Consider the following 12,183-nt stretch of genomic DNA (forward strand, 5'->3'; position numbering starts at 1 on the left):
TCAGCGAATGTAGAGATGTCCCTCTCCTGAAAGGCCCATTTAAGGGTCTTTGTCTTTTTCAGGTTCTGCTTGTCCATTTTCTTCATAGCACATATCTTGTTTGTGTCTGTATGGCGAACTAAGTGGACGGATCTAGAAAGGAAGAAAATCCATGATTTATTTTGAATTCTTACGAGCAGTTTGTCTATAGACTTCATCAAGTGATCTCCTGTACTAATGGTTAATACTAGATGTGTGGTCATCACTAGAAGTCCATGTCTAGAAAATAACACTCCATAATGATCACCTATGGAAAGTCCTCATCCATGTCACATCCTAACTGACCTGAAGAGAAACAATTAGATGTGGACAGTGATGTGGAACCATAATTTCTCTATGGTAGCAATTGCACGGGCAGGACGTAGAGACATAGGCATCACCATAAGGAGCCCCGAGAAATAAATATTATACCAAAGTAAAGCTCACCCAAATCCTCCACAGCTGATCAGTTTGATAGGATTAAAGTCGTCCTTACAAGGATTTCCCCCCGGGTTCAATGCTCTGATTAAGGCCTAAAAAGGAATAAGAAATGACATTAAGACATAGAAACTGCAGGAGGATAAAAGCTCCAGATGCAGGAACATCTCCAGTCTATATTATGTCCCCCCTGATTACACTGCAGCCAATGTAGAGGACGTGATACAAACCGGACCCTTCACAGACACTATTATATTATAAGGGGATATTTCCCATACATATAAATCATTGTACTGCAGGGGAGGATAAGGGACATCACACAGTGAAGACAGAATAATACAGCCATTGTCACACATAATAGGTCTGATCTACATAAGAGCAGAGATATCCCATTGTCATATGGGGTATAATATGGGATGTGGAATTGACACCCGTCATCTGATGATATACAGACGTCCCATGATACTTACACTGGCAGATTCCTGGATGATCTCTGGTGTCTCAGATAGTCCACCATCAGTATTTGCCGGCACAGTTATTCCTAAAACAATGAAGAGACGTCATGTATTAGTCTATATCACCACTTATATAACACATCCATATAATAAAGAAATGACAAGACCCCTGTACATGGAATATACTAGATATATTCTGCACACGGTATATATTTATGGCATATCTACATACTGTACTAGGAATGTGCCATTGCTCAGGATCTGACCGAATTCTCAGCAATTACATGATTGGGGACCAATGAGCCTCTTTGTACATTTGTGACCTGAGAAGATCCCAAAGGAGAGAAGCCGAATTACATGACCCCCTCCATTATAGTCTATCGGGGGTTCATGAGCCATCGGCAGCCTCATACAGTGGATGAAGAGTAAATCTCCATGTTCTCTGCCGTTCTCTATAACTTGATATTTGTATGTAGAATATCAGATGACCGGCTTACCTTCCATCAGATCAGGGTTCGGCCCAGGCTGACTGATATCAGGGTCAGCAATATTTCCGTTTTGCCCCTCTTTGGAGTCGCCTTCGGATGTTTCCTGATGGATATAAAATATACAATTGATATAACATTTCACAAATACTTCATTACAATAGACAGGAAGGACTAAACATTGGATTTCCTGGATAATTTCAGTATTGGACGGACTGTACACGGCCGCTCCCTCCAGTAAATCCACATTAATATATAAGGGACTTGTATCTACAACTGTTCTCTAATATCTTCTATCAGGACTGCAGCATTTATAAGAAGGAAGATTGTGATGATCGAGAGAGACAGAAGCGGAAATACTAACTCCACACCGCAGAGTACAGACTGTCCTCACAGATGATGGAGCCGCAGAGACAGGCTGTCATAAAATGTCCTGTGTCTGCCTGGAGCGGACAGGGAGGCCTCTACCACCATGAATCTGAGCTTCTGCTATATGACTGGTGATCTGGAGAAGATCAGACAACAAGGACATGAGATATAGAAGACGATGGCTCCTTACCAGGCGCTCCAGGGAGTAGGCCGGATACTCCAGTACAAGCAGGACATTCTGGGCCAGTTGTTTAATAAAGGCCAATTCTCCACTTTTGGATTTTTCTTCAGCCTATAAAGATGAGAATAAACAAGAAAGGAAAATCATGAGAGAAAGTGCAGAATGGAGGAGGCCATTTATAACACCGAGTTACTCCTGATATCAGCACTACAAATACTGCATGACACCTGACGAGGGATCCGGTCGCTGGTAAACCTATAAAGGGAACCTGTCATGTAAATAACACTATTAACCTGCAGATATGGGGTTAATCTGTAGGTTAATAACATTCTGACAATGTGCGGCCATATTAGAGCCGGCTGTCAGTCAGTGCCGGGAGAAGCTACAGCCGCCAATCACTATGCAGAGAATGGTGACTGAAAGCATGCCGCCACCACCGATATGACTGAAAGAGTGAGGCTGCCGAGAGGAATACAGTTTATTTCGGTGCGGCAGCCATATAGTGTTAGAATGCCATTAACTTACAGATTATTGAGCAGGTTAATAGCGTTATTTCACATGACAGGTTCCCTTTAAATCACCACATCCTCCCTCCATACCCAGTGCATGTAAGTAAGACACATGATTGCTTGCGACTTGTGTAAATTTTATTAATTTTAAAATTCAAAACATGGTTTGCCTGCAACAATGGCGACCCTCTCAATTATATAAATATATCACTAATACGGTAGACCAGATGAAAACCAACATGTAATTAAGACTGAGACCCTAGTCGCACCGCAATGGCACAAGGAGTAAGGTATTAATATCCCACATTAGTACCCCTATCCTCGCAGGACATAGCGCCCAATAGTTATATTGTGATGTAACCAAAGTCACTATTCCCCCAACAGTAACCTCCGTCCAAAGGACATCACATTTACGAAGCCCCTGACCAGAACTATCTGCTGCCGCTGTGACAATTCATTGAAAATCATATCTATCCAAAACCACTACTTATTAAGTACCGTTGTTTAAATCCTCCTTCCTTTCCTCCTTATATCTTCTTATATATGTATAAGGGGTTGGTTGGATGTTGGAAATAGACAGTATCTGCCCAACCTTCATCCTCACATGTGGAGGGGGCTCAGGAGCTGAGCTCCCTAAACACGCGGCACACACTATCTATACTAAATAACCAGCATCTGTCTCTAACTGCCGCAGCCAACGCCAAGTTCTGCCCACGGCTGTTAACCATTTAAATGGCTCTGTCAAGCTATGACAGCTGCATTTAAATAGAACGTGCATCGGTCCCTACGTGTACCGGCTTTCATTGGCCCTTCACGATGCTATCATGGAGGACCAATGGGTTACTATGACAGCCAGGGGTCTGCTAAAGACCCTCGTCGTTGTAATCTTGTTTTTTCTGTGAAACTCAGCCATAGGCTGAACTCCATAAGAGACTGAGATTTTCACTTTATACTGCAATACTAATACTGTATATATCACAGGTTTAAGTCCCCTGAAGGGACTGAAAAGTATAGAAAAAAAGTTTAAAAAAAATATATAAAAATTCGAATCACCCCCATTTTCCCCTATTAAAAACAAAGGAAAATAAATAAAGAAACATATTTGGTATTGCTGCATTTGTAAGTGTCCAGTCTATTAAAATAAGAAATTAATGATCCCAATCAATAAGTGCCGAAAAGAGAAAAAAAAATTAACATTAAAATTTTTGGGGTCCCTACAGTAAAAATATGTAATAAAAAGCATTCAAAGTATCGTAAAGACACAAAATTTACAACAATAAAAACATCAGTTCATAGCGCAAGAAACAAGCCTTCACTTGGACCCATCAACAGAAAAAATAAAAATGTTACGGGTCTCGGAATATAGTGACACAAAGCAAAAAAAAAAAATGTTTTCACAATATTATGAACTTTTTTCCATCACTTAAATAGAAAAATATCAATGCATATTTGGTATTGCTTTAATCTCCTTAATCGGACTGACATGGAAAATAATTTTTCCAGGTCATTTTTACTGCATAACTGTAACATACCTGGCGGCGTCTTTGCATAGTGGTCCATCTCCCACTGTGCAAGAGCGCGCACTTGAGAATGTCTCTCTGGCTTCCCTCCATGCTGTCTGTTTGTGTCTGTTTCTGCTGCTTAAGGGTGGCGCCCGATCACTTCCTGCTTTTTGTACCTGCTGTGGGTCACACCCCTTGTGCGTCCTCAGCCTATTGCTGTCTGTCACCTGGTATTTAACCCAGCTGCTCCAATCAATCCCTGCCTGAGCATCTTGCCCTGTCAGTTGGCTTTTGTCTCTGACATGCCAGGTCCTGTCTATGTTACCTGTCTTGCAGTATCTGTTCCCATGTCTGTACTGTGTCCTATCTGTGTACCCTAACCTGCAGTCTGTACACGTTCCTTGCCTCTTGTCTGCCTATCCTGGAGGCTGTATTTCCAGGCCCGTCTGAACACGCTCCTAGCCTGTTCCTCCCGCCTTCTAGGGGCCGATTACCTAGACCTGCTCCTGTATCTTGTCTGTCCTGTCTGAACACGCTCCTTGCCTGTTCGTCCCGCCTCTCTGGGGGCCGTATTCCCAGACCCGCTCCTGTATTCCGCTGCAGTGTCGTTCTCCTCCGTACACTCCGTTCCAGTCTGAACTCTCTCCTATCTTTTACCTGTTTTTTCTCTATGTCCGTTCCTTTCCTTTTTCTGCAGAGTCTGAACTCGTACCTAACTCCTGCTTGTTGTCTCTGTACTCCCGTTTGTGAGTTTGTGGTCCACTCGCTACTTCTCTGCAAGTACCCTGTGGGTATCTGGCTCTGCCTTTCCCTTCCTGTCTGTTCCGTGTGAACAGAGCCCTGTCCTCCCTGCTCTGCCTTGCTCTCCGCTCCAGGCGGCCTCATCCTGCTCTGCTCTTGCTCACTGCTCCAGGCGGTCTTGTCCTGCTCTGCTCTTTCTCACTGCTCCAGGCGGTCTCGTTCTGCTCTCTCCCTTTACCTCACTGCTCCGGCAGTCTCGCTCAGCTCCCTCTTTCTCACTGCTCCGGCAGTCTCGTTCTGCTCTCTCCTTCTTTCTCACTGCTCCGGCAGTCTCGTTCTGCTCTCTCCTTCTTTCTCACTGCTCCGGCAGTCTCGTTCTGCTCTCTCCTTCTTTCTCACTGCTCCGGCAGTCTCGTTCTGCTCTCTCCTTCTTTCTCACTGCTCCGGCAGTCTCGTTCTGCTCTCTCCTTCTTTCTCACTGCTCCGGCAGTCTCGCTCTGCTCCTTCTTTCTCACTGCTCCGGCAGCCTCGTTCTGCTCTCTGACCCTTTGCTCGCTGCTCCGGCAGTCCTGCTCTGCTCTGACCCTTTGCTCGCTGCTCCGGCAGTCCTGCTCTGCTCTGACCCTTTGCTCGCTGCTCCGGCAGTCCTGCTCTGCTCTGACCCTTTGCTCGCTGCTCCGGCAGTCCTACTCTGCTCTGACCCTTTGCTCGCTGCTCCGGTAGCCTCGCCCTGCTCCCTCTTGCTCGCTGCTCCGGCAGTCTCGCCCTGCTCCCTCTAGATTGCTGCTCCGGTAGTTTGCTCTGACCCTTTGCTCGCTGCTCCGGCAGTCTCGCTCTGTTTCCTCTTGCTCACTGCTCCGGCAGTCCTACCCTGCTCTTACCCTTTGCTCGCTGCTCCGGCAGTCTCGCTCTGCTCAGACCCTTTGCTCGCTGCTCCGGCAGCCTCGCTCTGCTCTGACTCTTTGCTCCGCTCCTGGCGGCCTCGTCTTGCTCTAAACCTGCTGTGTTTGTATACCGCTTCTACGGTTCTGTTCCAGAAGTCCCAGTCTGTACTGGGTTCTATCCTCTCTGTGCTCCAACCTGTTGTACCTGCCAGTACCTCCCCGTCTGCATACCAGTGTGCTAGCCTAAACCTTCCAGTTCCTGTATTCCCCGGTGTGGGCCAACAGCCGTGTCCGGAGTCTGACCTGGAGTAGACCCTGGTACCTCTGCTCGGTTCCTCCCTGGTGCACTGGCGTCGTATGCCGTCGTGCGATCTTGGTCGGATCGGGCAGACACTTAGTTACGCCCCTCCAAGCACTCTCCGGTACGGTACAGTGGAATCACTACAATCACACGCACACGCCGCTCAGCACGGGCGTGTGCATTACAGCATGCTCAGGCCATGGTTCCCGTTGAGCCCCACGGCCTTCGCTCTCTGAGATGTTTTCCAGCGAATACGTGCATTAAAAATAAATAAATACATTTTTTTTTTCCTTAGCTGAGTACCAGGCGAATTACGCACCCGTCCAGATGGATCTATCAGCTCTTGTTCCTGCGGATCCGCCACATTACTATGGGGATCCAAGACAGAGTCGTGCATTTGTGGAGCAATGCATGCTACACTTCAAGTTCTACCCTCTATGTTTTCCCACAGATCGGGTTAAGGTGGGATTCATGATGTCTTACCTAGCGGGTGATGCCTTGAATTGGATCATCCCCCTATGGGACGCACAGGATCCTATCGTCCTAGACATAATGGCCTTCCTGGTGGCCTTTCTAATGGTCTTCGATGATCCTAACCCGGAGGCTCCTGCTGAAGCTTCACTTCCCAGTATCCCGGAGCAGCCCCGATGGGTAATGTGTGTGGGTAGCGCAATAGTCCTCCAGCCCAATGAGACTACTGCCCACCCAGAATCCTCACAGGGTGACTACACTCTCCGGAATACTTCTCCCAACCTCAAGAGGCAGTCCAGACGTGCTAGACGTAGAGGCAAGCCGTCACGCCAGGGTCTGTCCTCCCTGAGACCTCCTGACCCCAACCTTGAAGTCCCTACTGAAGCTTCATCTCCCTGTATCCCGGAAAAGCCCCAACGGGTAATGTGCGTGGGTAGTGCACCAGTTCTCCTGCCCGAAGAGACTGCTGCCCATCCAGAATCCACACCGGAGGACCCCCTGTTGCCTCCTGAATCCCCCGGGATACCACTTGATGACAATTGGAGAGAGACTTCCCTATACTCTGCACCTGATACCTCGCCCGCTTCGTCCAGTGAGTCCGACCTGGTGTTCTCCGAAGCAGAGCTTACCCCCGAGTCTCTACACCCCTCCGATCAGGCGGAGGATCTCCAGTTGTCTCCTGAACCCTTCGGGGTGCTACCTGGTAGCGAATGGACAGAGACTTTCCTATACTCGGTACCTGATACCTTGGCTGCTTCATCCAGTGAGTCCGACCTAGTGTACTCCGAAGCAGAGGTTACCCATGAGTCTCTTCACCCCTCCGACCTGGCGGAGGACCTCCAGTTGTCTCCTGAGCCCTTCGGGGTGCTACCTGGTAGCGAAAGGACAGAGACTCTCCTATACTCTGTACCTGATACCTTGCTCGCTTCGTCCAGTGAGTCCAACCTAGTGTACTCCGAAGCAGAGGTTACTCCCGAGTCTCTACACCCCTCCGATCAGGCGGAGGACCTCCAGTTGTCTCCAGAACCCTTCGGGGTGCCACCTGGTGGTGAATGGACAGAGACTTTCCTATACTCGGCACCCGATACCTCGCCTGCTTCGTCCAGTGTGTCCGACCTAGTGTACTCTGAAGCAGATATTTTCCCCGAGCCTCTGCACTCTTCTGACCCAGCGGAGGTCCTTCAGTTGTTTCCTGAATCCTCCGGGGTACCACCAGATAACAAAGAGACAGTGACTTTTTCTCACCCTGTACCTGATAACCCGTCTATTTCTTCCTGTGAGTTTGACAAGATGTACCTCGAAGCAGAGATTACCCCCAAGTCTCTGCTCCCCTCCAACCCGGTGGAGGACTTCCAGTTGTCTCCTGTACCCTCTGGGGTGCCACCTGAAAATATGTGGAGAGAGACTTCCTTGTGTGCTGTTCCTGGTACTCCACCCGTTTCGTCTGTTGCTGAGGAAGGCTGGATAGGAGGTAGCATCCTAGCTAACCAGATGAGACCAGTTTTTCCTGTGGACAGTGGAAGTGATCTCCTTGAAGTGAAGGATTGGCCCTCGAATTCCCTGCGGAAGATTCTGGCAGGCCTGAAGAAGAGGGGGTGTAAGGGGGGGGGTACTGTAACATACCTGGCGGCGTCTTTGCATAGTGGTCCATCTCCCACTGTGCAAGAGTGCGCACTTGAGAATGTCTCTCTGGCTTCCCTCCATGCTGTCTGTTTGTGTCTGTTTCTGCTGCTTAAGGGCGGCGCCCGATCACTTCCTGCTTTTTGTACCTGCTGTGGGTCACACCCCTTGTGCGTCCTCAGCCTATTGCTGTCTGTCACCTGGTATTTAACCCAGCTGCTCCAATCAATCCCTGCCTGAGCATCTTGCCCTGTCAGTTGGCTTTTGTCTCTGACATGCCAGGTCCTGTCTGTTACCTGTCTTGCAGTATCTGTTCCCATGTCTGTACTGTGTCCTATCTGTGTACCCTAACCTGCAGTCTGTACACGTTCCTTGCCTCTTGTCTGCCTATCCTGGAGGCTGTATTTCCAGGCCCGTCTGAACACGCTCCTAGCCTGTTCCTCCCGCCTTCTAGGGGCCAATTACCTAGACCTGCTCCTGTATCTTGTCTGTCCTGTCTGAACACGCTCCTTGCCTGTTCGTCCCGCCTCTCTGGGGGCCGTATTCCCAGTCCCGCTCCTGTATTCCGCTGCAGTGTCGGTCTCCTCCGTACACTCAGTTCCAGTCTGAACTCTCTCCTATCTTTTACCTGTTTTTTCTCTATGTCCGTTCCTTTCCTTTTTCTGCAGAGTCTGAACTCGTACCTAACTCCTGCTTGTTGTCTCTGTACTCCCGTTTGTGGTCCACTCGCTACTTCTCTGCAAGTACCCTGTGGGTATCTGGCTCTGCCTTTCCCTTCCTGTCTGTTCCGTGTGAACAGAGCCCTGTCCTCCCTGCTCTGCCTTGCTCTCCGCTCCAGGCGGCCTCGTCCTGCTCTGCTCTAGCTCACCGCTCCAGGCGGCCTCGTCCTGCTCTGCTCTTGCTCACTGGTCCAGGCGGTCTCGTCCTGCTCTGCTCTTGCTCACCGCTCCAGGCGGTCTCGTCCTGCTCTGCTCTTGCTCACCGCTCCAGGCGGTCTCATCCTGCTCTGCTCTTTCTCACTGCTCCGGCAGTCTCGTTCTGCTCTCTCCCTTTACCTCACTGCTCCGGCAATCTCACTCAGCTCCCTCTTTCTCACTGCTCCGGCAGTCTCGTTCTGCTCTCTCCTTCTTTCTCACTGCTCCGGCAGTCTCGTTCTGCTCTCTCCTTCTTTCTCACTGCTCCAGCAGTCTCGCTCTGCTCCTTCTTTCTCACTGCTCCGGCAGCCTCGTTCTGCTCTCTGCCCTCTTGCTCGCTGCTCTGGCAGTCTGCTCTGCTCTGACCCTTTGCTCGCTGCTCCGGCAGTCCTGCTCTGCTCTGACCCTTTGCTCGCTGCTCCGGCAGTCCTACTCTGCTCTGACCCTTTGCTCGCTGCTCCGGCAGCCTCGCCCTGCTCCCTCTTGCTCGCTGCTCCGGCAGTCTCGCCCTGCTCCCTCTAGATTGCTGCTCCGGTAGTTTGCTCTGACCCTTTGCTCGCTGCTCCGGCAGTCTCGCTCTGTTTCCTCTTGCTCACTGCTCCGGCAGTCCTACCCTGCTCTTACCCTTTGCTCGCTGCTCCGGCAGTCTCGCTCTGCTCAGACCCTTTGCTCGCTGCTCCGGCAGCCTCGCTCTGCTCTGACTCTTTGCTCCGCTCCTGGCGGCCTCGTCTTGCTCTAAACCTGCTGTGTTTGTATACCGCTTCTGCGGTTCTGTTCCAGAAGTCCCAGTCTGTACTGGGTTCTATCCTCTCTGTGCTCCAACCTGTTGTACCTGCCAGTACCTCCCCGTCTGCATACCAGTGTGCCAGCCTAAACCTTCCAGTTCCTGTATTCCCCGGTGTGGGCCAACAGCCGTGTCCGGAGTCTGACCTGGAGTAGACCCTGGTACCTCTGCTCGGTTCCTCCCTGGTGCACTGGCGTCGTATGCCGTCGTGCGATCTTGGTCGGATCGGGCAGACACTTAGTTACGCCCCTCCAAGCACTCTCCGGTACGGTACAGTGGAATCACTACAATCACACGCACACGCCGCTCAGCACGGGCGTGTGCATTACAGCATGCTCAGGCCATGGTTCCCGTTGAGCCCCACGGCCTTCGCTCTCTGAGATGTTTTCCAGCGAATACGTGCATTAAAAATAAATAAATACATTTTTTTTTTCCTTAGCTGAGTACCAGGCGAATTACGCACCCGTCCAGATGGATCTATCAGCTCTCGTTCCTGCGGATCCGCCACATTACTATGGGGATCCAAGACAGAGTCGTGCATTTGTGGAGCAATGCATGCTACACTTCAAGTTCTACCCTCTATGTTTTCCCACAGATCGGGTTAAGGTGGGATTTATGATGTCTTACCTAGCGGGTGATGCCTTGAATTGGATCATCCCCCTATGGGACGCACAGGATCCTATCGTCCTAGACATAATGGCCTTCCTGGTGGCCTTTCTAATGGTCTTCGATGATCCTAACCCGGAGGCTCCTGCTGAAGCTTCACTTCCCAGTATCCCGGAGCAGCCCCGATGGGTAATGTGTGTGGGTAGCGCAATAGTCCTCCAGCCCAATGAGACTACTGCCCACCCAGAATCCTCACAGGGTGACTACACTCTCCGGAATACTTCTCCCAACCTCAAGAGGCAGTCCAGACGTGCTAGACGTAGAGGCAAGCCGTCACGCCAGGGTCTGTCCTCCCTGAGACCTCCTGACCCCAACCTTGAAGTCCCTACTGAAGCTTCATCTCCCTGTATCCCGGAAAAGCCCCAACGGGTAATGTGCGTGGGTAGTGCACCAGTTCTCCTGCCCGAAGAGACTGCTGCCCATCCAGAATCCACACCGGACGACCCCCTGTTGCCTCCTGAATCCCCTGGGATACCACTTGATGACAATTGGAGAGAGACTTCCCTATACTCTGCACCTGATACCTCGCCCGCTTCGTCCAGTGAGTCCGACCTGGTGTTCTCCGAAGCAGAGCTTACCCCCGAGTCTCTACACCCCTCCGATCAGGCGGAGGATCTCCAGTTGTCTCCTGAACCCTTCGGGGTGCTACCTGGTAGCGAATGGACAGAGACTTTCCTATACTCGGTACCTGATACCTTGGCTGCTTCATCCAGTGAGTCCGACCTAGTGTACTCCGAAGCAGAGGTTACCCATGAGTCTCTTCACCCCTCCGACCTGGCGGAGGACCTCCAGTTGTCTCCTGAGCCCTTCGGGGTGCTACCTGGTAGCGAAAGGACAGAGACTCTCCTATACTCTGTACCTGATACCTTGCTCGCTTCGTCCAGTGAGTCCAACCTAGTGTACTCCGAAGCAGAGGTTACTCCCGAGTCTCTACACCCCTCCGATCAGGCGGAGGACCTCCAGTTGTCTCCAGAACCCTTCGGGGTGCCACCTGGTGGTGAATGGACAGAGACTTTCCTATACTCGGCACCCGATACCTCGCCTGCTTCGTCCAGTGTGTCCGACCTAGTGTACTCTGAAGCAGATATTTTCCCCGAGCCTCTGCACTCTTCTGACCCAGCGGAGGTCCTTCAGTTGTTTCCTGAATCCTCCGGGGTACCACCAGATAACAAAGAGACAGTGACTTTTTCTCACCCTGTACCTGATAACCCGTCTATTTCTTCCTGTGAGTTTGACAAGATGTACCTCGAAGCAGAGATTACCCCCAAGTCTCTGCTCCCCTCCAACCCGGTGGAGGACTTCCAGTTGTCTCCTGTACCCTCTGGGGTGCCACCTGAAAATATGTGGAGAGAGACTTCCTTGTGTGCTGTTCCTGGTACTCCACCCGTTTCGTCTGTTGCTGAGGAAGGCTGGATAGGAGGTAGCATCCTAGCTAACCAGATGAGACCAGTTTTTCCTGTGGACAGTGGAAGTGATCTCCTTGAAGTGAAGGATTGGCCCTCGAATTCCCTGCGGAAGATTCTGGCAGGCCTGAAGAAGAGGGGGCGTAAGGGGGGGGGTACTGTAACATACCTGGCGGCGTCTTTGCATAGTGGTCCATCTCCCACTGTGCAAGAGTGCGCACTTGAGAATGTCTCTCTGGCTTCCCTCCATGCTGTCTGTTTGTGTCTGTTTCTGCTGCTTAAGGGCGGCGCCCGATCACTTCCTGCTTTTTGTACCTGCTGTGGGTCACACCCCTTGTGCGTCCTCAGCCTATTGCTGTCTGTCACCTGGTATTTAACCCAGCTGCTCCAATCAATCCCTGCCTGAGCATCTTGCCCTGTCAGTTGGCTTTTGTCTCTGACA

The sequence above is a fragment of the Phyllobates terribilis genome, unplaced genomic scaffold (assembly GCF_046119375.1).
Source record: "Phyllobates terribilis strain yellow unplaced genomic scaffold, ASM4611937v1 Scaffold_8__6_contigs__length_399053987, whole genome shotgun sequence".
Taxonomy (NCBI): Eukaryota; Metazoa; Chordata; class Amphibia; order Anura; family Dendrobatidae; genus Phyllobates; species Phyllobates terribilis.